Here is a 27,084-nt window from a genome sequence, read left to right as displayed (position 1 = left end):
TGGTATATGAATGTTATGGAATATTATTGTTCGGTAAGAAATGACCAGCAGGTTGATTTCAGAAAGGCCTGGAGAGACTTACAGGAACTGATGCTGAGTGAAATGAGCAGGACCAGGGCATCGTTGTACACGACAACAACAATATTGTATGATGATCAACTCTGATGGATGTGGCTCTTTTCAACAATGAGATTATTCAGGCCAGTTCCAATAGACCTGTGACAATGAGAGCCATCTACATCCAGAGAGAGGACTGTGGGACTACAACATAGCATTTTCACTCTTTTTGTTGTCGTTTGCTTGAATTTTATTTTCTTTCCCTTTTTTTTTTTTTCTGATTTTCGTTTGCACCAAGATAATTGTATAAATATGTATGCCTATATTGGATTTAACATATATTTTTACCATATTTAACATATATTGGATTACATGCCATCTATGTAATGGGGTGGGGGGGAGGGAAGAAAATGGGAACACAAGATTTTTAAAGGGTCAGTATTGAAAAATTATCCTTGCATATTTTTTTATTATTATAGCTTTTTATTGACAGAACATATGCATGGGTCATTTTTCAACATTGACCTTTGCAATCACTTCTGTTCCAATTTTTCTTTTCCTTTGCTCCACCTCTTCCCCTAGATGGCAGGCAGTCTCATACATGTTAAACACTTGCATATGTTTTGAAAATAAAAAATGTCAATTAAAAAAAATAACTAAGAGAACATTGCATGCAGCAACAACTAGATTATACTATGATCATTTCTGATGGACTTGGCTCTTTTCAATAGCCAGGTGATTCAGGCCGGTTCCAATGCTCTTGTGATGGAGACAGCCATCTGCATCCACTGAGAAGATTGTGAGGACTGAGTGTGGATCACAACACAGTATTTTCACTCTTTTTCTTTTGTTTGCTTGATTTTTGTTTTCTTTCTTATTTTTTCCTTTTTGATCTGATTTTTCTTGTGTAGCATGATAATTGTGAAAATATGTATAAAAGAATTGCACATCTTTCAACATATATTGGATTACTTGCTGTTTAGGAGAGGGAGTGGGGGGAAAAGAGGGAAAAATTTGGAACAAATTTTTTTGCAAGCATGAGTGTTGAAAACTATTTTTTGTATATATTTTGAAAATAAAAAGCTATTATTAAAAAAAAAAGAAAAAGAAAACTAAGCCCATCATCACTGGTGTCAAAATATTTGCTGTTATATATCTAGCACTGATGGTGCTATATTCTATCTGGTTAGCATCCTTATTTGTCCCAATATTTTTGTGGACCATGTTACTCCCCTTTTTGGATTATCTTTTTATTAATGCTATTCCCTCAGCCCTTTTTTGTTTTTTTTCCCCAAAAGTAATTTTCCTTTCAAACCAAGCCAAGGAAGAAGGCATAAACCTCACATCAAAGCCAGCCCACCTAGTCTCAGCAAATACTGTTGCTGACTCATTAAATAGAGAAACCCCAGAATACATGTTCTCTCTGCCCAGGGGAAGTTATAAAAATGAATCATTAACTTTTCTACATATCTTAGCCCACAGACAAAAACTATGATTTGGAAAAATATTGAATTTTTTGTTTCCCTCCCAATAAATAACCTAATCACCTCCTTTTAACCATATTCCAGCAATAATGTGCACAGATTTGATCACAATTGCTGTTTTAAGAAACAAAGTACATGTAAATACAGAAAGACAAAGACTGATTAGAGACTGGTGCTAATGTTATCATGGCAACTACCCTTCTTCCCTTCTTCCCCTCTCCAGGCTCTATATGGTCTCTCTCCTTCCCAAAATTCTTTATGATGGGAGTGACAGGACTGTGAGTCATATCAATTGTCCCTCCCATTATGAATGTGTGAGCAAGACTCTCCAAAAGTTGAGGAAAACTGTGGAGGATTTCAGCCTGATCAGAAGGTATTGGTTGATCTCATGTCCTAAGAACTTTAGTGTTGCACAGATATGGTTACAGATTAGTAAAGCAGACATTCTGCAGTCCCTACTGTGTGTCTGACTCTGGATATAAAACTCAAGAAGCACTTATTCTATTGAGGGAAAATAACACGGATACAATTAAATATATTTAGTGCGTATTATTGCTCAATTGTTTTTCACTTGTATCTGACTCTTCTTCACAAACAGGGCTCCATCGGCAAATTGCCATTTCTTTCCCCAGCTCGTTTTTACAAATGATCAAAGCGAGGGAATCAGTCAGGTGACTTGTCTGTGATTCCACTGCTAAGTAAGTGTCTGAGGCCAGCTTCGAACCAAAATTAGTCTTCCTGGCGCTAGTCCTGGCACTCTATCCACTACCCCACCTAGCTGCCCACCTAAAGAATGTATTTTGGTTTAAAATAAAGGGAGGTGGGGAGAGAGAATTTCCTCTTTCTGCAAGTTTGAAGCAAAGGACAGAGTTGGAAAAGATATTAAGGATTTTAGATGAGAAAAGGGGAGCAAAGGCCATTTCTTTTGTTTCTCTCCTATCCCATACTCCTCTAGTACAGGTTTATGAGCATTCATTTAAGTCTTTTTCATCAGAATAGGGCACTCCTGTTACACATTAAAAAAATGATACTAACAAGTATTTATATGTCCAACAAGTACTATCAAATATGTATTCAACAACAACAAAAACGATTGAATCAAGTTATCAGTTTTAATCATTTTTTTCAGTCTTTCAAGAATATCTAACTCTTCTTGACTCCCCACAGTGGATCTTATTCTTTCATTAACAATGTTACAGGAGTTTGGTATGTATAGATATTCCAGTAGCAGAATGTAACTAGGTGAAGAATAATATTAGTAACCCCAACAAACATAGTAGACAAACATAGTAAAAAGTTAAATAGAGCTCAAATAAATTAAAATATTTTAGTTTACATTTTCCCCATAATGGTATTTGTGTACTAAATAAAAATGTCTAAAAGGGGTTATGATCAATCAATTAAAAAAACAATAATTTTCTGTTAGGAATTTACTATGTGCCAAGCACAGAACCGGATATATAGTAAGACAACAAAGAAAAAACAAAAACAGTTCCATGTTCTCAAAGAGTTTATATTCTAATGGCAAAGATAACATAGCATTGTTATGAATTATGAATAATGGTTATAATTCTTTATATTTATATATAGCACTTTGTAGTTTTCAAAATACTTTCAAATGCATTAGTTTACCTAACCCTTGACTATCCTTTGAGGAAGCTTGGGTAGTATCACTATTCCCCCAGGAAACTGAAACTTGGTAAGATTTAGTGAATTTGCCCAGAACAACAAAATGTTTAAACATGTGGTATGATTATCATGTTCTATCATGTCTTTATTTTATACATTCCTTCCAGTTACAAAATATGTACATTTTCAAAGAATATGTCAATTTGCCAAACTATAAATCCATAGCACTGCTACCAGTCAAGCTAGATAAATATTGTCTAAGAGAATTCCTATGAAACATCTCAATATAAAAATGGAGGTGAATAAAATAAGTTCCTAATGGATCCAACAAAAAGTGAAGGTGATACCTCATATTTCATGTTTGACCTGGAGCAACTTTTTTTTTTAAATACTGAGAGAATAGAACTCTCTTCACTTCATTTTATCATTTAGCATTCACATCCTCATTATAGTAGCAATATCAGCCTAAAAACATCAAAATGGACACAAAATAAAGGTAGGCACTATTTCAAAATATTTTTAAAGAAACTCTTAAAAACTCTTCGGAGATTCTTATGGTTTCACAGACCATAGTTTGCAATGCCTACCCAAGCCTAATATTCTTTACTACCTCTAAAACTAAGAATTTTTAAGGTGTTTTATGTCATGGATCCCATTAACATTCTGGTAAGGTATGCCTTTTCAACATGTTTTTAACTACATGAAATAAAATATATTGGTTGACAAAGGAAACCAATTATACTGAAATGAAATTACCAAAAAAAATTTTTTTTAAGTTTACAAATTCTAGGTTAAAAACCTCTATTTTAACCTGAGTTGCCTAGTTTGTTAAAACCTGGCTGATAAGAGATTCCACAGCTTTTTTATTGAGTGCTGTACTTAACTATAGAGGTCTGGTTCTACCAGCAAGAGGGAATGAATTATTCTTTATTTCAGGTACTTATTCTGTGGATTGGATGAGATATGGCATGTGTTTGTTTATGGCACCTATAATGAATTACCACAGAAATGGATTCATACATATTAACAGATATCACAGGCCATGAAATAGGAGGACATCTCTAAACTTAGGCTATTTTTAGGTTACTAAGGAAAACAGTGATACTTAATGAGTGCAATATGGATATAAAAAGTATTATTTATGGAAAAAATTCTCCAAGTCACTAATAAGATAAATGCAAATTAAAACTATGAGATTCCACCTAATGTACATAAAATCAGACAAAAAAGGATAGCTATGGGAGTTGCCGTGGTGATGGAAAGGGAAATACTTGCATTAATAATGGAACTCTATATCGTTCCATCCATTCTGAAAAACAATTGAATCTGTACCTAAAATGTCACTAATTTGTTTATCTTCTTTGATCTATTAGGCTTTCTCCTTAAAGAGCTCAAAGAAGGAAAAAAAGGACCTACACACAACAATATGTATATTAGCTCTTTTTGTAGTCTCAAAGAACTGGAATTTTGGGAGTGTCCATCAGTTGAGGGATGATTAAACAAATTATTGTATTAAATCTGGGAAAACATTTATGAACTGATGTCAAAATGAAATGAGCAAAAACAAGAGACCAATTTATATAATAATAGAATTGTAAAGACCAATCACATTTTCAAGTCACTGGTAATGAAATACTCCACCCTATCCTAACAGAAAGATAATGGATTTATAATGCACAATTAGAAATTCATTTTCTTCCAAATGTCAGAAAAGTCCAGTATGGGGGATTTGTTTTTCTGGATCATATGTAACTGATATAAATGTTTTTTTCCCCCTTTATATATAAGGAGAGGGGAGAATAAAGAAATGTAATTATAGATTTAGCAAAATAAAAACAAAGAATAAGAAAAAGTCATTGAAGCATTTTTAAATGCATGAGAAATGTTAGATTTTAAAGGTCAATAGAAAACAAACCATCAGGGCAGCTTTGAAAATAATGTATTTATTACACTAAAAAAAAAGCAAACTATATATGATAGGTTTTTGGCTACAAGTAGAATTCTCTTTCTGTTATATGTATGTAAATATTCTGCTTATTTAGTATTGGTTAAGTTCAAATGTTGTAAAAAGATGGAACAAAAGAATGAGTATATGTAAAAAGTGAAAGTAGACACTGTAGAACATTATTTCTAAGAATATATCTTAGTCATAAGCACTATCATTGTCAAAGAATTTAGGATTTTTTGTTTTGTTTTTTGGATAAAGGAGACCTGAATATGATTACAGACAGAGAGGAAGGGAACAGTGAAGTAAGAAGTTATACCTGGTGGAGAAAGTGGACAGAATTGATGGCACAAGGAAAGAGAGGATGGGACTAAAGTCACAAGTCTCATAGTGGTTAGCTCTGGAAAGAAAGAATGGAAATTATTGCTCTAAACAATATGAAAAGAAAGTGGGCAGCTCTGTGACTTAGTGGATAGAATACCAGGTCTGCAGTTAGGAAGATTCATCTTCCTGAGTTCAAATCTGACCTCAGACACATTAACTGTGTGACCCTAAACACGTCATTTCATCCTAATTTGCTTCAGTTTCCTCATCTATAAAATAAACTAGAAAAGGAAATGGGAAACTATTCCAGTATTTTTGCCAAGAAAACCATTCTAAATAGGGTCATAAAGAGTTGGACATGATTGTAAAATAAACAAAAAATGTGTAAAGATAGAGGTGAATAAATGTTGTTAAGAGATAGAAGGGAGAAGAGGTAAAAGAGCTCACTCCAGATGTCCTCAATCTTCTTAGTGAAATATAAAATAAAGTTACCTGCTGAGAATGAGAGAAGAAATAGAATTGGATCCTTGCTCTGTCCTGGACTTCCTGCTGCTATTTCCTTGGCCACTTGGGCTTTAACTGACCTCAATATAATAAGTGAGCCACAGGGAATATTCTGTTCATTTCACCTTCCTTGGATTGACCTCCAATTTAAAAAGTTACAAATGCTTGGCTTCTTAGGAAGAATAACATTCCATACTGTAGCGATTAGATCAGTTTTATTTAGTATTCCTATATCTCTATGAAGAAGTAAGAAAACAATTTTTTTCTGATTTTTTTTATTATCACTCCACAATACTTTATGAGACTATTTTCTAACTAGCATGCCCCATATACTGTCGGTGCTGTAGAATGAATTGCATCATAAAGATAACAATACAATCTAAAGCTATCCTTTTCTTCCTTTGGCAACCTCAAAAAAAAGAAAAAAAAAGATATTTTATTGCTCCCAATTTTTTTTCCTCTAAGAGTTTAAGTTGAAATTGAAATGTATTTATTGTAATAACATTTAAACTAACAATTTTCTTTGGTGAAAGAAAATGTGTACTCCCTAGTGTCTAATCAGTGTCCAACATGATGAATTTCATAGTAGCTTCTGCTGTGACTTTAACTTTGATTTTCCATTACAAAATGTATGTTGAGAGAATTAAATACCTTATGATAAGGTGATGCAATATAATCTAGACATAAGGTTGAAGTGTAAGCTATAATAATTCCATTTAAGACTACAACAGTGCCAACTTCTATGCTCCTGAGCTTTAGAGGATACCAGGGTACCTAAAATAAATATTCTGTAAACTCAGTATGTTATTCTAATATTGGACTAGCTCAGAAAGTTTTTTAATCAAATAGAGTCGTTTAATATATATTCATGGGTAATTTTTCAGGCTGTTCTGAAGCACTAGTCATTTACACATTTCTAATTTAACTGACTTTTTTTCTGGAGGAGATAGATTAGAAACATTGAATCAATGATGTTCAAATTCTAGCAGTCATTTTAAACCACTTTCTTTTTTTTCCATTTAGATAGAGAGCTTGAGGATTTGGGAGCATAATTATTTTATCTGAAATTCCTTAGAGTGTCAATTTTAACTAACAACAAGCCAACATTTTTCTTACCCTTGTGGTTCTGCCCTGATGAGTTACCAATTAAAATATGTAAGTCATAAGATTTAGAGCTGGAAGTGACCTTAGAGATCCCTTCATCCTCATTTTGCAGATGAAAACCTTAATCCCAGAAAGGTAGGGTGACTTGTCCAAGCTTTCACAAGTGTAATAAATAAAAGATTTTAAAAGTTGTTCTTAGGAAAATATGATTTTTTTATGCCTCATGCAGTAATATTTTGCTATAATACTGCTCTCAGGTTACATGTTTGGGGACTATTCAATGTTTAAGTGTTTTATGACAAAGTCCTTAGCTTCTTCCTTTGGACCCCATTCAACTCTAACCCCTGCTCTCTTATTAACAAATTCTTCTTTATCCCGAATTACTTCACATTCTCTCATCTTCTTGCACTTGTAGAAATTCAGATCTCCAAAAAATAATGCTTCCCTATCTATTGTCTCCAGGATTAAGGCTCTTCCTTTCCCACTTTCTAACCCCAAATTACTGGTTCACAAGGAAGAGTCAAATTCCTTTCTCCTCATCTCACTTGCATGTTGTTGCTTTATCAACTTATTCATTAAACCCTCCTTTTAGCCTACTCTATGTTCATCTCCCATCTCAATCCTCTACACATCCCCAGCTCATTCTCTTTCTTTTATCAAGGTATTCAGTAGACCCACAATCTTACTCTTCTGCATTAACTCTAGCCTTCATTATTGATGACTTCATTTATAATTCTTAAAATCCAAAACGCCAAACCCCTCTCTCCAGTCATAACTCTCTGGCCTTCAATTTCTCCTCTTGCCTCCAAAAGTATTTTTTCTCCTCATTATAACCTCTAGTCTCTTTATTTGTCCTTGTTCTTACAGTCTACCACCCCCACCTACTGTGGCCTTCTTTCATAAACTTGATCCTTTCAACTTTCCATTTGAGTCTACATTATCAGCTACTCTTAAATACCCTGCCTTCTTGTCAGATCTGTAATTGTCTTGCCAGCATCAACTCTGAATTATCTTCATCATCTGCATTCTCTGCTCCAATCAGTGTGCTACTTCCTGAAGAAAGTCATATTACAATGCTACCTGGATCCATTACAAATTCATAATGTCTGTATCAACTGAATTATCATTGCTGTATGACAAGTCTTTTATTTCTCCCTGGTGGGATCTATTCCATTATTTCTTTTCTTCTCCAACTTCCTACAACATTTCTCTACACCTCCTATACGTCAAATAAGAGAAACTTAATGATATTATTTTGGTCTTATTTGAGAAGGAAGAATAACAAGCAACAAACTAACCAAAAAGGAGACCATATGTCATAAGTTCTTCCTTCCCTACCCTGCTACTCTCCTCCCAATCTCCTCTTCAGTCACTTCTCCTTTACTAAAGTCTTTAGCGAAGAGATATTTGTATTTTTTGCTTTAGCTAACACATCTTTTTATGCTTTGATTCTGCCTTTTTCTATCTCCTTCCACTGATCAGCTTTCTCTTCAATCTCTTTATCCACTGATTCATTCTTGTCCATCTACAAACATGCTCACATATCTAATATTATGTTATTAAGAACCAGACATTTCTTAGGCCATGGTTTACTGACTTTATCAATAGAATACAGTTCCTTAGTGATAGAGAAGGAACCAAAATTCAGGTTATCTAGACTCATTTTTGAGTAATGAGCAAACTAAATTTTTGGGTAATTCTTTAGGAACTGTAAATTGGTCTCATGTTCATCATTCATGGTTCAGCACCTGGAAAGCTGGCCTCAAAGCCAGGAAAAGCCAAAGTCTTTTCAGGTCCCACCTTTAACATATTTTGATTTTGTGACCCTGGGCAATTCAGGGGTATAGGCAGCTTAGTAAAATTTTTAAGTTACAGCAGAGTTGCTGTCTTGTATTAGTAAAAGTAGTTTCTTTACATGGCAGTTCCCTATATCAATAAAATAAAAGTTCAATCCTTATCCCTATCCTGTACAAATGGGGAAAATCATCTTCTATCACTGAATTCAACAACTCAGTACAATAAACATTAATAATAAATATAATAAATAATAAATATCAGGGATTATTACTTTTAAGACACTAGGGTCTGAGGGTAAAAATATAAAATAATACACTGTCTCTGACCCCTAAAAGAACTTGCAATCCAGTCTAACATCTATATACAAAAGGTAGTAAGTACAGAGGAAAGGTCAAAAGTTTTGACAGAAATTCAATGAGAGATCACTTCTAGCAGGGAACAGGATCCTGCTCTAGCAGGTACAAAACAAGGAAAGCTTTTTTTCATTGGCTTTAGGAAGACTAAAAATCTTCTTTTGAATCAATGCCTATGATCAGAGTCATCATTTTAACTCCTTTTCCTCTTGTGGAGATCTTTATGGAGTAGTCCCCAGGCTATGTCCTTAGCCCAGAGGGGCAGCCCCAAAAGACCATATGAGACTAAAAGATAAGAGCGTTAGAGAAAGGATTCTATTCAAACCTACTGTGCAATAGCAGTGCTGACTTGAATAAAATAAACACTATCTGGGTACTGGAGAAGAGAGGCTTTAACTCACCATGAGCTAACATGGAGTTAAAAACAGACCTGTTTGATCAATACCAGGTGAGAGCATTCCCATAGGCTCTAAAGAGGTCTTATTGGGTGAGAACAGGAACTGTAGAACCCTGATGGACTTAAAAAGATTTCTTCTGAAAATAGAGGTACTGGATACTAATATTCAAAGGCTCCAGTGTGGACTCTATAGTAAATGCCTAGATGTTAGAACACTAGCCCCTTAAGGCTAGATGACAAAATTTACTAGTAAATGGAAAAACCTTAAAAGGTTTTGATACAAGGGTTTTAAAATTAGCCTCACGTAAGATGTACCATTGAAATTAATATAATAAGGGTTCATAATCCATAAATGTGTGTCATACTCTTCTTAGATTATGTTTCATATTGATGGAATTCATACCTTTTTGACAAAAACGGGTTTTTGTCATTACAATTTTGGAGTTGGTAATAGGAACTGGTTCTTTTATAAAACAATGAAAAATCACATATCATACTCATATTGATATTAAAATTATCATGTCCTACACCACCATGACCTTTTCCTATGTATCAGCTTTTATAACATTATAATGCAAATTCCTTACACTTAGACTCAGTACTGGTCTAGAAATGGTTCTCATGCCCTATTTTACATAACCACCAATATTAGCACCAAGTATATAATCTTGATGACCCATGCAGTGCAATTGAAGAATTAAAGGATTTACTAACTGATTATTCAGCAACATTTCGTCTTACTGAGTAGAAAAGGAAGCTAAACTGTTTTAATTTTGTCCATAAAATTATGTTCTGTGTTTAGCTGAAGCATTTAACTTAGTGTTGACCTATTTTATAGAATCCAGTGGCAAATCTTAGGCTGTATCCTTCAGTATAATAACAAATAAATTAAAATTTTTATTGAAAAATTAAAATGATGTTAAGACATGTACGTTCATTAAATGTCTTAAGGTATAAAGTTAGATCTCACCTGAATTTCAAAAATAAATCGCACAATGAAAGGCATTAACTATTAATAAAATGTTTTCTCTCAGATGTATATAATTTACTTGTCTTCTTATCATATTTAATAGAAATAGGGATGTTTGGTGATAGGCAAATATCCTGTCTTAAATCAATATGGTCATTACATTTTCAGGAGTGATCAGGAGTGGTTAGGGAAAGGGAAATGATTCAACAATAGTCAATGAGAATTATTAAATGCATACTATTTACTGAGTATAGAAAAGTGATTAAATACCTAAAAAGTTACTTATCTCATAGAACTGATATTCAGAAATTATGGGTACAGATGATCTCTAGATTAAAACTTGTTTCCAATAAAGCTTTTATTTACCTAGTTCAGATGATTTTTGAAGTTTCTAGCTTTTCTGGGTTAAGCTCTGAAACAACTGAGGAATACATTCCAAAATACTCCCACATTGAATTGGATAGTTTATTGGAGTCCATAGTTAAATGACCCAGAATTGAAATTCATTTAATCTGCCCTTTATAATAATGTTATCCTTAAAAGCAAAACTGCAAAGCAGTAGTACATACACTGAATATAATTATACCATCTTCCTCTTCTTCTCTCCATTCTCTATGTGATTAGACTAAAGGCAAGCAGCAGAAAGTAGCAACAATAGGACTGAGGTTAGTAGGAGTTTAAAGAATTATGGGAATCCCCTTCTGATCAGTGCAGGTCCTTCATGAAAGAATTCACGAACCCAAAATATTGAATGGCAAAAGGGAAGTTTATTGGTGGATGAGAAGTCAACTTTGCTAAGAAGCCTGACTTCCTAGTGGCTAAGTCCTATTAGGGAAATGGATGCTGGCACTGAGAAGAGAATGTCTTCACAGCAGGCAGGAGTCCCGGCAATTATGCCAAAGAGGCAAAGCATACTACTTTGGACATTCTGCAAAGAAATGAGCAGAAATCTATTTTATGAGCAGATCTTGGGTGGGGGCTGGGGGTGGGGGACTAGGGACAGTTTGAGCTGATTAGACCAGGATCTCCCAATTGAATGAAATTGCTTTGAAGACCTTTTTCAGCCTGAATTTGAATGGGGATCCAGCTATCAATGTGTGTATGTGAGGGGAGGAGGCGTGATTTGCCTTAGAAAAGGCCAGCCAGGAGGATATGCTCTCTCTCATGGACTCTCTGGAGTCTGGGAGGCCAGGAATCAAAGGGAACAGAATTTCAGAGATTTAATTTTACAGATCAAAAGGGGAAAGTGTTTTTTTTTTTGTTTTTTTTAACAGAGTTTACCTGCATCAGGACTAAAGACTAAAGGACTAAGTAACCCATGGGAGGAACGGTCAGCTTTTGAAAATTAAGAGGCCCTATGTTTTAGATGTTTTCAAAACTAGAAGATTTAAGTTGAAGAGAAGTGTTATATATAAAAGGGGGGAAAGAAGAGCTAAATGATCAAAAAGGGAACGTTGTAAGATTTAAATACATTAAGGGAACTTAATATCTAAATGAATTTGAAATCATTTCATCTGTAGCCTATGCCTCCCAACCTTGGATTCTCATTAGGTATTTTGTTCATTGTAACATATTATTCAATTGGCTCAAACCCCTTTACCAGTTGAGCTGGATATGTCCAAATTTACCTGGACTCAGTTTGCTCTTTACTAACTGACCAAGAGCATGCAATTTAAAAGTAAAATATTTAACTGGGATCAAAACACTTAGCAAACAAAGGGAGAAAACTTCACACATTCCCAAGGTTTAGTGCAGTTGTTTTTTCCATCATGTCTGTGTCTGACTTTTAGTGATCCCATTTGGGCTTTTCTTGGCAAGTATTAAGAGTCTAATCTCTGCCTTTCCTTCCATCCCACCCACACCAATCTCTAATTTTGTAGATGAGACAAAGAAAACAATTGCTTCAGGAATAAAGGTGACCTGTAAAACTCACTGGGATGGTATGACTGAGGTTCCAGCTCTATTCACTAGTGCCCTGAATACCCATTCCTAGGATCTCTCAGTGTCTATCTCTACACAAGTTGAATATATCCTCTACTTGCTCTTTGGCCTTGTCTCTGGATTTTGAGGATTAGGCCAGAATTTCTAGGCTGATGGCTAGTACTATTGGCAGATTTCACAAAGCTATCATATTCTCTAGCCCTGAAAGTCTCCTTACACCAGCCTCTGCATTTCCTGATACAATTTCCATTCTTCAAAGGCATTAAATCTCTTGGAACATCACTATGGAGGAAGTAACTTCCCTCTGGTGAAATGTCAAACCTGAATTAAGCCATTTCTCTCTAATAGTTAACTCTCTAATATGCCCCAGTGAAACAACAAATACTCATTAAAGATGTGAGGTATATAGAACACTAATATAGGCCCTGAAAGAAATTCAGAGTTTAAATAAAATGTGGGTTTTTTTCCCTCATAGAGATTATAGCCTAAGTAATAAAGACTGTTTAATAATGTAAAAAGCACAAGGATTTTAAATTGCCCAAAGCCAAATGATTGAGAGGAGAAACACAAAATTGTTTGTAACAGGAGAAATAGCAAAGAATACTAAAGATCCTTCTATGAAAGATCAAAAAAGGAAGTTTAAAATTATTAAATAAGAGTAAAATCTGTTGATTCTTTGCCAAGTCTTCAGAAACTGCACATAAAAGAAATAAGACATTTGGAAATGAAAGAAATAAATACTTCATACAGAAGATGACATGTACATTAAAAAATTTTTTTCAGAGACCTGAGGAGCCTTTATATTCTGTATGTAGCATCTAAGTTAATTCAAAGAAAAAAATCCATGTATAGAGAAAAATGAGAAAAACTAAAGGAAAATCAGCACAGAAGAGAAACAATTTCAGAGGGTACCAAGGAGTATTTGAAAGGACCTCACAGAATGAATAACTTGAAAGGAACTAAGCTCTGGTTCTGTTAGGACTAATTGTTGTTCTAGGCAGTTTATATTTTACTTCAAGTTTAATTGATAGAAACTGAATCTGTTTTTCATCTTGCACCCTATCTTGGTGGTGCAGAGCCAAGTGTGAAACTCTCTTTGAAACTGATGGAAACCTTATGCTAGCATTAGTCCATGGGGATGTAGAGCAGGACAAGAAATGAGCGGTTTAATTATTTTTAAGTTTTATTCATGACTTTAGGCTTGTTTGTTTGGTTATTTTTTTTTTTTAAATCTCCTTAGTCACAGGCTGTCCCTGATCTCTGGAATACATTTCTTATTCTTCTTCTAGAATCCCAACCTCTCAAAGTCCAGATCAAATACCACTTCCTGCGTGAAGCTTTTCCTGATACCTGCAGCTCTTTGTCTTCCAACGCTCTCTACTGCCAAAATTTTTTTATATCCATATTGCATATATTAGGTATCTGCAGAATGTTATTTCCCCGATAGACTACAAGTACCTTCATTTAGGCTGGAGACTTAATTTTTTTTTTCTAAAAACCTAGCATTGTTCTTGGCAACTAGTAGGTGTTTAATAAATGTTTGTTTATTGATTGATTCTGCAGTCTAAAATTGGGCATTGAAGTTAAGTTGGATATAACAGTTTTTGATTATTGTTTTTGTTTCTGCTACTGTAATCATTATCTAGTCATTATTCTAGCTCACCTTCACTCTGTCTTAGTTCATATAAATCAAATTCCTCATATGTTTCTTTTTCATAGCATAATAAAATTCTTTTTCATTGATATATCACAGTTGGTTAATCCATTCCCCAACAAATATATAGTTACTTTGTTTCTATTTTTTTGTCCCCACAAAAAGTTAGGCCAGCTAATTGGTTTAGAAAATGTGTTAATAAATTTTTGGCTTGAGAAATGTAAAACTTTGTACATAAATCTACCAAAGAAAAGTAAAATAGAAAAATATGCACAATTGGAACAAAACTATTAAACATCAGCTAGATTCCTTTTTTAGTTTTCTAGCCAAGTTTTTGTCAACAATAATACTGATGATGATAATAATATTAGTTAGTGTTTACATAGTGATTTAAAATATGCAACATCTTTACCAATACTATCTAGTTTTATCCTTAAAACTACCCTCTGAGCTGAGTGCTATTATCACCATTATATAGATGACAGAATTGAGGCAGAGGATAAATGACTTATTGAGGATCATGCAACTAAGTGTATATTTAAGAATGAATTTGAATTTGGATTTTCCTGATTCCAAATATAATCCTTCCATCCACTATGGCACCTAGCTTCCTTGTTACAACTATGGTCTTCTTTATTTAATGGCATAATCTCTTTATTAGCTTATTTATAGTATCAACTGATTCATTTATTTTTGGATAGGTTTTGGTCTCTGTGGTCCCATCTCCTAGAGTTCTATGCAAGGAAGATAGTCAGGATGGAAGAAGATAAAGAAAGGGACCAAAATAAAAGGCCATTTCACTGCATATTCTAGGGAATTTATCTTTCCCAGCAGGAAAAGAGCTGTGTGGATAGGATTGTGTAATCAGAAAAAGAGAACTGAGCTATTTTGAATTGATACTCATTATTAATATCTTGTCTTTGTCTTGCTGGCCCTCATTTGCCTCATTCAAACCAGAATACATTTAATTGGCTTTCTGCTGTTCACTCAAGCTTATACTCATCACTGATTTCTGTGGTGTTCTCTGTTTAATATATAATTTCAATACCACATTTAATGTTGAAGTCTTCTTTCTTCATCATGGTCTACAGAGGCAATTCTAGGATCATACCATAGATTTTGTGTTTTTCTTCTCAGTCAGATATAGCAGCTGAAGTTGAGAGAGCCAGGTGTCTGGTCCAAGATCATACAGAAAGCTAGTGGCAGAGCTAGAACTTGAAAACTCCAGGGTCTTTACCCTATTTATTTTTCCTTTGAATGTCTCCCTTCCATTCCTGTATGTCCATAGCTATGGTTTTTCTCCTGCTTGAGTCTGCTGTCACAGCCAGATTCCCAGAGGGGCCTCTTATTGGTCTTCCTGCTCCCAATTTTGCCCTTTTCTAATCCATCCTTCTCCATGCTGATGAATTAGTTTTAAAATACTTAAATACTTAAAATACTGCTTTCATCATGCCATTTTATCCCTGCTTTTATGGAGCTCACAATCTAGTAGAGAAGGTACCTCCATACCTATGCAATATATTGCAGTACCCCCTGAATCATTATAGATTAAAATACAAGGAGAAGTACAATATCTAAGGATAGCAAGATCATTTCTGAATCAAGGTGTTGAGGGAAAGTTTCATGAAAGAGATAGCATTTGAACTAGCCTTAAAGGTTAAGATTTCAAAAGTTAGCCTTAGGGAGCAGCTAGGTGATTCAGTGGATAGAGCACTGACTCTGGAGTCAAGAAGACGACCCCATTTCAAATCCTGCCTCAGACGCTTACTGTCTGTGATCCTGTACAAGTCACTTAATCTCAGTGGCTTCCAAAAACAAGAAATCTTGGGAATGGAGGAGTATTCTAGTTGTTGAGTACAATAAAAGTCACAGAAGTGAGAAAGCATTAGATATATACAGCAAACTGAGAATGCCAATGGGATAAAGTTTCTGTTTCATAATCTGGCATTTAAGGGCTCATCTATCTTTCAAAAAATAAGAAGTTGCTCCTTTGTGGTTCTCCTCTTTAGAGTTCCCACTCTGAGCTTTGAGCCCTTTTACCCCTTCCACCTGATCTTTCACTCTCCTAGCGCTTACCTGTCCTTTATGGTCCATTTCAAATTCTAACTCATTCATAGAGCTTTCCTTAATTAAACAAATCCGTGATTAAACAAATCTGTGATGATCTCTGCCAGGTAGAATATCCTATGTTTCTTTGTATTACTCTCATGTAACACCCAGCATGATGCTTTATTAAGAATAGGTAATTAGAAACTACACTGGCTGGTTGATTAGCCACTTTTCCTGCACTTAAATTGTCAACTCTTGAACAATCCATTAAGACAGGAATTTAAAGATCAAAATCGAAAATTAATATTATATGCTCTATAAGGAATAAATCCCTATTTTAATCTTCCTAAATAGGAAGTCTCAATCCATATTTTTATCTCTTTTACTTAGAAAATTATAATGGTAGAGTGTAATCAGAGTGAATAATATTCAACTCAGTCCTTGAGCCACTTATTATTCTCTCACATATAACTTATGGCCATTCGAGATCTCTATATTAGAATATGGTATTACTTTAGACTCTACAGTATATACAGTAGTAATGTGGATTCCTTTGTTAATGGTGATTGCAAAAGCAGTTCCAAAATCACTTAACTATGAGGACCACTGATCAAAGTCATTTAAAATCTGGCAAAGCCTCATTAATTCACATTAATAACTGGGCAACACATTACAAATTACCAGACTTTGAACATTAGACTACATTATAATACAAAATAAAAAGCAGTAACATTACAAAACATTTTTCTCAATTGTTTTGACAAGTGTAGTTTTGTTTTAAATATTTATAGTAATTTGTAATAATAGGGTGATATAAATGTGCTGAGGCATACTTTGTGAAAATAATGAAATCTTTATAGTCCAAAATGTTATTAAGCCATTGCCTCAGAGGAGTATGAGACTGTAAGAATGTTTTTGAACGCTAAAAGAATCCTTTTAAAGTGCTGGCAGAGATCAATCAATTTGTTCAAGTTTCTAGAAGCTGATCCTAGCTTTATCCTATTTTATAGGGATATTTGGGGCTTTGAATTAATCAAGCGAGCAAGTAATAATTAATATTTATGCTATATACTGTGCTAGGTTCTGGGGATACAAAGTAAAAAATGAGACAGTCCCTGCCTTCAAGGAATTTACATTTCTTCTTTCAGATGCAATATATATAGAGAGATATGGTACTTATACAAAAAAAAAATCGAGTAATTGCATAACAAACAATGCAGGTAATTTTGGGAAAGAGTTCACTAGCAGCTGGACTGAATAGAAAAGATTTAATGTAGAAGGTAGTGTTTGAGCGGCAAATTTACTGAAATAATGGATTGTAAGGGGCAGAGATAAGGGGCAAGTGCATTCCAAGCATAGGGGACTATTGGCTTAAAAAAAAAAATGTACCAGAGGGTAAAAGAAGTCAGTTTGGGAGAACTGTAAAATGAAAAAATAATGTATAAAGAAGCTGGAAAAGCAGTTAGGAAAGTGTTTTACCTGATAGACAAATTTCTGTTTGATTCCAAAGGTAATAGGGAGCCACTGGAATTCACTGAATAGAAAGAGGTATGACAGTTATACTTGAACTCTATGAAAATCATTTTATGAAGAACTCATAAAATTGATTGGGACCTCCCTTGATAAATCTTCTTTACATATATGTAAATACAGAAATGTATATTAGGCTAATATAATTAGAAGTACAAATAAAGGAAAACTTATTCAGGAACAGTTTTTTAGATATAATTCTCCATATGTGACTTGACATTTATGACTCTTTCTTGCCCAACACTACCATAAGAGCTGCCTTCTTCTCCTGGTCTCCAAAGACCCTAGATCACACTCAAACTGAGTTGGATCATGCTCATTGGTCCATTAGAGAATGATCCCAAATTTACTCTCAGCCAATAAAGAAGTCTTGATTGCATGATAGGTTTTTTTTTTTTCTTATGCTCTGAACCAAAGGAAAGACAAACAAATATAAATAGACAAAATTAGTGTTCATATTGGCTTGAAAATATGAATAATCCAACAATATTCTGAAAGTACATATAAGGAAACTTGCTTATTACAAGGATCATCAGGGTTTAGAGTAAAAATTTAGACATTAAGAAGAATTGTATATGGAGCTTTCTCTATACGTGTCCTGGATCATGTCAAGAATTGTATTATACAGGCTATCCCAAAAAGTATTAGTGTAGTTTTGTTGCTGTTCAGTCATTTCGTTGTGAGTGACTCTTTTTTATAGCTTTTTATTTGTAAGATATATACATGGGTAATTTTTCAGCATTGATCCTTGTAAAACCTTCTGTTCCAACTTTTCCCCTTACCCCACCCCCTCCCCTAGATGGCAGGTAGACCAATACATGTTAAATATGTTTAAATATATGTTAAACACAATATATGTATACATATGCATACAGTTATTTTGCTGCACAAGAAAAAATGGATTTAAAAATAAGGTAAAAATAACCTGAGAAGGAAATAAAAAAATGCAAGCACACAAAAACAGGAGGAGGGGAAATGCTATGTTATGGTTCACACTCATTTCCCATAGTTTTTTTTTTGCTGGGTATAGCTGGTTCTATTTAATATTGAATAAATGGAACTGATTTGGTTCATCTCATTGTTGAAGATATCCACTTCCATTGGAATACATTCTCATACAGTATTGTTGTTGAAGTGTATAATGATCTCCTGGTCCTGCTCATTTCACTCAGCATCAGTTCATGTAAGTCTCTCCAAGCCTCTCTGTATTCATCCTTCTGGTCATTTCTTACAGAACCATAATATTCCATAACATTCATATACCACAATTTATTCAGCCATTCTTCAATTGATGGGCATCCATTCCATTTTCAGTTTCTGGCTACTACAAAGAGGGCTTCCATAAACATTCTTGCACATAGAGGTCCCTTTCCCTTCTTTAGTATCTCTTTGGGGTATAAGCTCAGTAGTAACACTGCTGGATCAAAGGATATGCACAGTTTGATAACTTTTTGAGCATAGTTCCAGATTGCTCTCCAGAATGGTTGGATGCATTCACAACTCCACCAACAATGCATCAGTGTGCCAGTTTTCCCACATCCCCTCCAGCATTCAGCATTATCTTTTCCTGTCATCCTAGCCAAGCTGAGAGGTGTGTAGTGGTATCTCAGAGTTGTCTTGATTTCTCTGATTAATACTGATTTGGAGCATTTTTTCATATGGCGAGAAATAATTTTCATTTCTTCATCTGAAGATTGTCTGTTCATATCCTTTGACCATTTATCAATTGGAGAATGACTTGATTTCTTATAAATTAGAGTCAATTCTCTATATTTTGGAAATGAGGCCTTTATCAGAACCTTTAACTGTAAAATGTTTTCCCAGTTTATTGCTTCCCTTCTGATCTTGTCTGTATTAGTTTTGTTTATACAGAACCTTTTTAATTTGATATAATCAAAATTTTCTATTTTGTGATCAGTAATGGTCTCTAGCTCTTCTTTGGTCACAAAATCCTTCCTCCTCCATAGATCTGAAAGGTAAACTATCCTATGTTCTTCTAATTTATTGATAATCTCAGTGAATGATTATGACCCTATTCAGGATTTTCTTAGCAAAGGTATTGCAGTGGTTTTCTATTTTCTTCTCCATTTCATTTTACATTTGAAGAACTAAGGCAAACTTGCCCAGAGTCACATAGTTAGCAAGTGCCCTTAGCCAGATTTGAATTCTTAAAGATAAATCATCCTGATTCTAAGCCCAGTGCTTCCTCCATTGTTAGGATAGCAATTGATAGGAGGCTATCTGCCCTAGTTTTAAACCACCAAAGCTTAAAACCTACACTGAGATTTTTTGGGATCCCTGTATAATTGTACACCATTGTTTTTAATTAGCATCTGAAAATCAATCAATCAAACAAACTAGATAGTTCTAGCATTAAGGATGAAGTTCTACTTAAAAATATTGGAGCCAGCCTCTAAAACTTGGATTATCATTCTTTTGGGGAAAAACTTGAGACTAAAACCCTGATATATATTCCTAGGAATGTGTCTTTAATTGAATAGTTGAGGTCAGAAAGGCTTCCTGGCTCTGCTGGGTCTAGAACTGTTAATCTATTGAGGAAATATTAGGAAAGTCACTTCTGAAGAACTAACGGGGGGGGGGGGAGAGAAGAGAGGGGAGGAGAGGAATATAATAAATCTGAAACTTAAAACCCTCAGTTTATAGATGAGAAAACTGAGGCATCCAGCCTTTCATTAATAATGAACTAACCAACAACTTTATTCCTAACTTGATTGGCTCTCCTGTTTCTCAAAAAGACAGAAAATTCTAATAAAAAAAGTAGTGAGTAAGAGTGAACAATGCCACATCTCTAGACCAAAAAGGATTGAAATAAGAGTTAATGCCACTAGCTGGTATGCTGAAACAGCTTATTGAATTGTTGCTGGATTTTGACAAGAGATAAGAAGGTGAGGAAGGGGGTGAGTGGTAAAGGGGTTAAGCTTCATGAGGACCATTGACTAAACTAAGAGAGAGGCTTATGCCTTAGGAACAAACAGGATTCTAAAGTACATTGACCCCGAAAAATCTAGATCCCAGGATTCTTACTGAGAGTTTGGAAAACTTTTGGCAGAAATTCATTTATTGTAGGACCTTTATAGCTAGAAGGGGCATAAGAGGTAATCTAATTCAAATCACAACTAATAAACTGAAGCCTGTTAGGTATCTAATACTGTTAATGTTAATTTAAAATATGTACATACCCATTGTCTAAATTTTTATCATCACGAGGCAATCTGTTGCTTCCCTATCCATGTTAATAAGAAGTGATGTAGAGTCTTTCTTAATTTACTATTCCATGATTTTCTTTTTTTGTGTTTGTGGCTCATTTGTTTTTACTGATTTATCTCATCTCAGTGCTCTAACAGTAATCAGTATGCAGACCAATTCAGAAAGATTATCTAAATCATCAGATGTAGTGTCTTTGTAGAAAGAAATGGCAGAAAACAAAAAAATGGGCATCAAGAGATTTCATATATACAGAATTATTACATATTGGTATCTTTAAAGGTCTGGTTCAGTTGCCCCCAGATTTTCCATGAAATAGAGATGACATACTCTTTGAAATTCTCATATGCTTTATTTTTACCCCTTTAATGTATTACATTCTTTTCATTTTTCATTTTTATCTACATGTACTATCTCTCATATAAGCCTCCTTAAGCACAGAGCCCATGTCTTATTTCATCTTGGTATCACAAGAACTTTGCATAATGTTTTGTGCAGACTAAGCATTTGTTGAAGTTCTCAATTAAGAGCCCAATTCTGGGTTTTCAGCTAAGCTCTTTGAAAGCTATATCCCTTTCATTTTAGTGCCTTTTAACAATTTTTTTAGCAATTTAGATGGCAACAAGTTTAAGAAGATTGTTTATTATTCTGTTATGATTTAAAATAAACTAATTTTTGGTCAGCTTCCTTTTTTTTTCTTAAACAAGTTTTAGCACAATTGCCTTCTATACAAAAGAATGAGTAGATAAGCCAACATCTCCTCCAATAGAGGCCCATCAAGGAAATCCTGTGAATGCATCTAACCAACCAGGCCTCTTTTTAAAATATACTAACAAGACCAAGTGACTGAATTAAACAGATTTTTAGGCTCTCTCTCTCTCACATGTAATTTATAGCTTAGGACCTTGATCCGGGTCCTGGTTCTACCTTTTGATCCCTGTGGATGTCTAATTGCCTAGAGGCTTTACCAAATTACATGGACTCTTGATCTCCTCTGAGAAGGATACTTGAGGACAGAAAGGCTACCTGAGTCTACTGTGTCTAAAACTATTGTTCTATTGGGAATGTCTCTTAGGAAATAAGTTACATGGATAGATATGTCATTTGCCTCTCACCTTTAGTACCATTTTGGCTGGCCATGGGGATCATAGGTATATAATAATTCTGGACAGGGAAGGTCATTTTTCTACTCAATTAACTCTAGTGGATCTCTATTGCTTTTAGGATAAAATACAATAAAGTCTGTTCCAACTTTTTTTTAATTTTACATACAGAATCTGTTGCACTGATGCTCTCTCATACTTCCCAGCTCCCTCATTCCTCAACATCGTTAAATTCCATGACGTAATTTTTCATTCCACCTCAGCTCAATATAGAGATGTCACCTTCTGGATCTCAACATTACTAACAAGTATTCCATTTCTTGAATTGAAAACTTTGATATTCTATCTAGCCATAACCTCCTATCATTGCATCTCTTTCTAACCTTCTTAAACCTATTCTTTGTTCTCACTATGATTGATAATCCCAATGTTCTTCCAATCCCTCCACCTTCTAGTCCCTCTACTAAAGCTACCATAATGGCCTTTGACTTTACTTTCTTCCCTTCCTAATCTCAACTCTACAGTTGGCCATTTTATCCCTAAAAGATGCTCTGCTCACTAATTACCTCATTGCTTTTCTCCTATCATCATCATCTTTTTCCCAAACTTCATCTCTAGATTGCTCCATAACCTCCTTTCTTGCTCATAGGCTGGAACCCAGAACAAAACACAAAAAGATGTTGAGTAGGTTCCTTATTAATTAATGTTATTCAACTTCAACTGGGCCCTCCCTGCAGTGAAGAGACTTTTATTCCTCTCTGAGTAACTTTTCTCATTCCCCATAGAAGCTATTCCCAACTATCTCTTTCCTCTCTAGACACATTCTTCAAATTTATTGATAATCTCAGTGAATGATTATATACCCTATTCGGGATTTTCTTAGCAAAGATACTGCAGTCGTTTCTATTTTCTTCTCCATTTCATTTTACAGATGAAGAACTAAGGCAAACTTGCCCAGAGTCACATAGCTAGTAAGTACCCTTAGCCAGATTTGAATTTTTAAAGATAAATCATCCTGATTCTAAGCCCAGTGCTTCCTCCATTGTTAGGATAGCAACTGATAGAAGGCTATCTGCCCTAGTTTTAAACCACCAAAGCTTAAAACCTACACTGAGATTTTTTGGGATCTCTGTATAATTGTACACCATTCCATTATGGTGTACACATCTGAATTCACACATCTTTCTCCTTTAACCATCCCTCACCTGAGATCTGTTACCTTTACTAAGAAAAGTGAGGCCATTTACTTTACCTGTTACTTTACTGAGAAAAGTGGGATCATTTAATATGAGCTCCATTTTCTCTCCTCCACATCTCTAACCCTCTAAGAATCATCATTCACTCTTCTCTTTTCCTCCAGCCTTTAAGAATGAGAAAACCTTCCTTTTTTCCAAGGCCAATCTCTCTTTGTGTGCTCTTGATACCATTTCTTTTTTTTCCCATTAGAATAAAACTTCAGACATCTCCTCTCTCTTGAATAATAATCCTTCATTAGATCCTACCATTCCATCACTCATATCTCTCCTCTCCTTCTTGATTATATCCCTAGAAAAAAGCTTTCCATACTACCTGTCTTCACTTCATCTACTCTCTCTTTCTCTTCCTCCTTTTGCAATCTGTCATCTGTCCTAATTCAATTGATACTACTTATTCCAAAATTAACAATGATCTCTTAATGACAAAGGCTGATGGTCTTTTCCCAGTCATCATCTTACTGAACCTCTCTCCCACATCACCAATTGACTACTGGGTGTTTCAAACTGGGCATTTTCTGTACAACTCAAATTTAACATGGTCAAAATTAAATTCAGTATCTTCCTGCTCCCAAATCATCCCCTCTTTCAAACTTTGCTATTTCACTCTAAGAAACCATCTTTTCTCCAATCTCCTATCTTTATAACCTCAGAATTGTCTTTGAGTTCCTACTCTTCCTCACCACAAATACTCAATAAGTTACTATATCTTTCTATGTCTTTCTCCATTTCTTTCTCATTTGATCCCCTTCTCTCTACTCACACAGAAAACACCTAAGTATATACAATCTGCTATCCCCTAGATCTTTACAACAGTCTCTTAATTGCTTTCCTGGCTTCAAGTCTTTCCACATATCAGTCTATCATCCATGGTTGCCATCGTGATTTTCCTTGAGCACAGATGTGACCATGTCATTTTCCTACTCAATTAACTCTAGTGGATCTCTATTGCTTTTAGGATAAAATACAAACTATTGTATTTATTCTGTCTTATTCTCATTCTTATTTATTTATATACATTATGTATATTGATATACATTTTCTTAACATATTCTCTTTCAAAAATCTTTTACAAACTGACACTAACCTGTTTTTTTCCCAATAATATTTTATTTTTCCAATTACATGAAAGATAGTTTCCATCTTTCATTTTTATAAGAGTCTGTGGTGTTCTCTTCTTTAAAATATAAGATGGTTCTCTCTGGGAGCAGGTTTCTTAGGGAGGTTTTCTGAAAGCAGCCTTAGTTTCAGCTCTGAGTAATAATTACTCCAAATGCAGCCAGGGATTAAAGTACAGTCTTTTATTGTCTCTTCCAAAATCTTATCCCCTTCACTTGGGGCTCGGCTAGTTTTTCTGGAGACCTTCTCTCTCCTTGGTTCCAAGAGCTCTTGCCGCTAGTCCTTTGCCTCTGCTCCCTTCAGCCTCCAGCCTCCAGCCAGCACAAAGGTGGAAGATGAAATGAATCTGTCTTGCCTCGAAGAGAAGGTTTCTCTCTGAACTCCCTTGATTGGCTCACTGAAGCTCTATTTATGCTCCTCTGAGAGTCGGATTGTGGGAATCTGAGAGTGGGATTATGGGTTTCCTCCCAGAGTGCTCTCTGGCCCTAAGAACTTCTTGCTTATATGAGCTCTCTAAAGGTGTGAACACAAGCATTGTTTCTTTCAGTTCTACTTATTACCTTGTTTCAAGTTCTGGCCCATAACATCTCCTAGGATCAGATCAATCATACTGAACTAAATTAGATAATTATTGTCTCTATCAACTCTAATGACTTAACACTTTGTAAGGATTCCAACAAGAGTCCAAATTTTTTTCTCCTCCCTCCTTCCCCCTTCTCCTTCCCAAGACAGCAAGCAATCTAATATAGGTTTTACATGTACAGTCATTTAAAACATATTTCCATATTAGTCATATGTAGTCAGAACACAAGAAAAAAAAACATGAGAAAGAAAAAGCAAACAAAAAGATGAAGATGGTATGCTTCAATCCACATTCAGTCTCCATAGTTCTCTCTGGATGCGGATGGCATTTTCCATCTCGTCTACACCAACTTGTTTTTCTAGCTTCAATGTATTGCTGTACATCCCACATTCTACGGTATAATGAAAAGTGGCCTCTTTATCCCTCACATATGATACTCTATTTCCCATCTCCATGCCTTTGCACTGGCCATTTTTCATGTCTAGAATGAACCCCTTTCTTGCCTCTTTCACAACCTCTTCTTCCTTCATGAAAGGGCTTGAGTACCACCTTCTACTTCAGGCCCTTTCATAACTCCTGAACTGCTAGTGCCTTTTCTCCCTAACTAAATTGTATTTAACTACTTTGTGTTTATTTGTAATTATTTTCTTTGTATTTGTTATGTTTATATTTTGTATGTACATATACACATATATAAATATGTACACCCTATTAGACTATAATCTAATTGCAATTCTGAATTTTATTCTTTGTATTTGCAATCCTAGCACTTGATATATAATAGGCACTTAATCAATGCTTATTATTGATTGATTGAGTTCAGGATGCTAGAAGTGGAGGCTTTCTGGACAGGGCAGAAATCTGGACAGAAATCATTCATTTGTTTCTATTCTTGCTTCTTTATCCCTACCCCAGAGAAATGACTCAATGGGGTTCACATTTTGATAAGCTAGCCCTTCCAGTCTTAAGTGAATACAGGAGTTGCATGAGAAAGGAAACTCAAGAAAATATCCCAGGAGCTGCCTTGACAAATGGTAGAATTAGAAGGTGTAATCAAGGGAAGGAATAGTACATCTATGAGAACCTCAGTTCTGAACTCCGAGCCTAAGGTTAAGGATGCTGATCATAGATGAGAAGTGTTAGTATAATCAGTGCTGCTGAAACACCCCTGTGAACAACAAACCTACAGGGAGTGATTCCTTTATTTACTTTTTTCTTCTTTCTTCCTTTACCAGAGGAAGCATGTCCCTGTTTCTTAAAACATCTCTAGTTCTTAAAGTTGTTTTTTTTTTAATCTTTCTGCTTAGTCTCTTTTATGCTGGTGTTCATGATAAATACATAACCACCATATTATTCATCTGTGTGTGTTTCATTGTACCAACACAAAGAATAGAGACAATATGGGAATGCCCAGGAGAAGAGATAGGCAAATTTCTCATCTGCTGTTTATTTCTTCCAGTGGAGTTTTTCTAAGTAGGGGCTCAGAGCTATAGAAGGAGAATGACTGATTCATGTTACAAATTCCCAGAAAACAAAGGAAACAATTAATACTAGAATCTTCCTCTCTAGGTAATGTGTCAGGCAAGGAAAGGCTGTGACTAGCTATCTGGAATTGGAAGAAGAAAAATCCTGTAATTTTTCTTCTCCTTATCTTCCACAACCCAGTTTTAAAAAACTATTCCTTCCAGAGGAGGAACTAAGGAAGTTGTGGGGGAAAAGCCATGCCAAAGGGAGGAGCCAATGGACTGACTGGAAAGAAGTAACAGCCCACCCAAAGAGGGTAAAGGCAAATAAGAATTAGAACTTGTTACTACCAGCAACATTGAACCACATCTTTTCATCTGAATCTATTCAAATGAAAAACTTAGTGAATTTTCCTAAAGTCACATAAATAGCAGATCTGAGATTCAAAACCCAGCCTTTTTTTCATCACTGGCTTCTTTTTTATGGACAAGTTCTATACCTCAGCCAAACTACTAACAGTTGAGTAGGCCCAAGCACTTATGTTGTACCTTAAGATGCCTTCACAAGCATCCTGGAAGATTCTGATGTCCCGCTTTCTA

General features: G+C 34.9%; 1 protein-coding gene across 4 annotated transcripts in view; it reads left to right on the top strand.

Annotated features, from left to right (window-relative positions):
• NMNAT3 (nicotinamide nucleotide adenylyltransferase 3) overlaps positions 1–27,084 on the top strand; it is a 150,920-nt gene that overhangs the window by 97,793 nt on the left and 26,043 nt on the right. The window contains exon 1 of one of the 4 annotated variants that reach the window (XM_051985643.1): positions 1,816–1,914. The exons of the other annotated variants lie outside the window; for them this stretch is intronic. The gene's annotated coding sequence lies outside the window, so the exon portion shown is untranslated. Of the gene's footprint in view, positions 1–1,815; positions 1,915–27,084 lie in introns of those variants that run through there. 4 annotated transcript variants of the gene reach the window in all.

The sequence above is a fragment of the Antechinus flavipes genome, chromosome 3, assembly GCF_016432865.1.
Source record: "Antechinus flavipes isolate AdamAnt ecotype Samford, QLD, Australia chromosome 3, AdamAnt_v2, whole genome shotgun sequence".
In the NCBI taxonomy this organism is placed as follows: Eukaryota; Metazoa; Chordata; class Mammalia; order Dasyuromorphia; family Dasyuridae; genus Antechinus; species Antechinus flavipes.
Note: the sequence above shows the minus strand (reverse complement) of the source record. Positions and strands in the feature narration are given on the sequence as shown.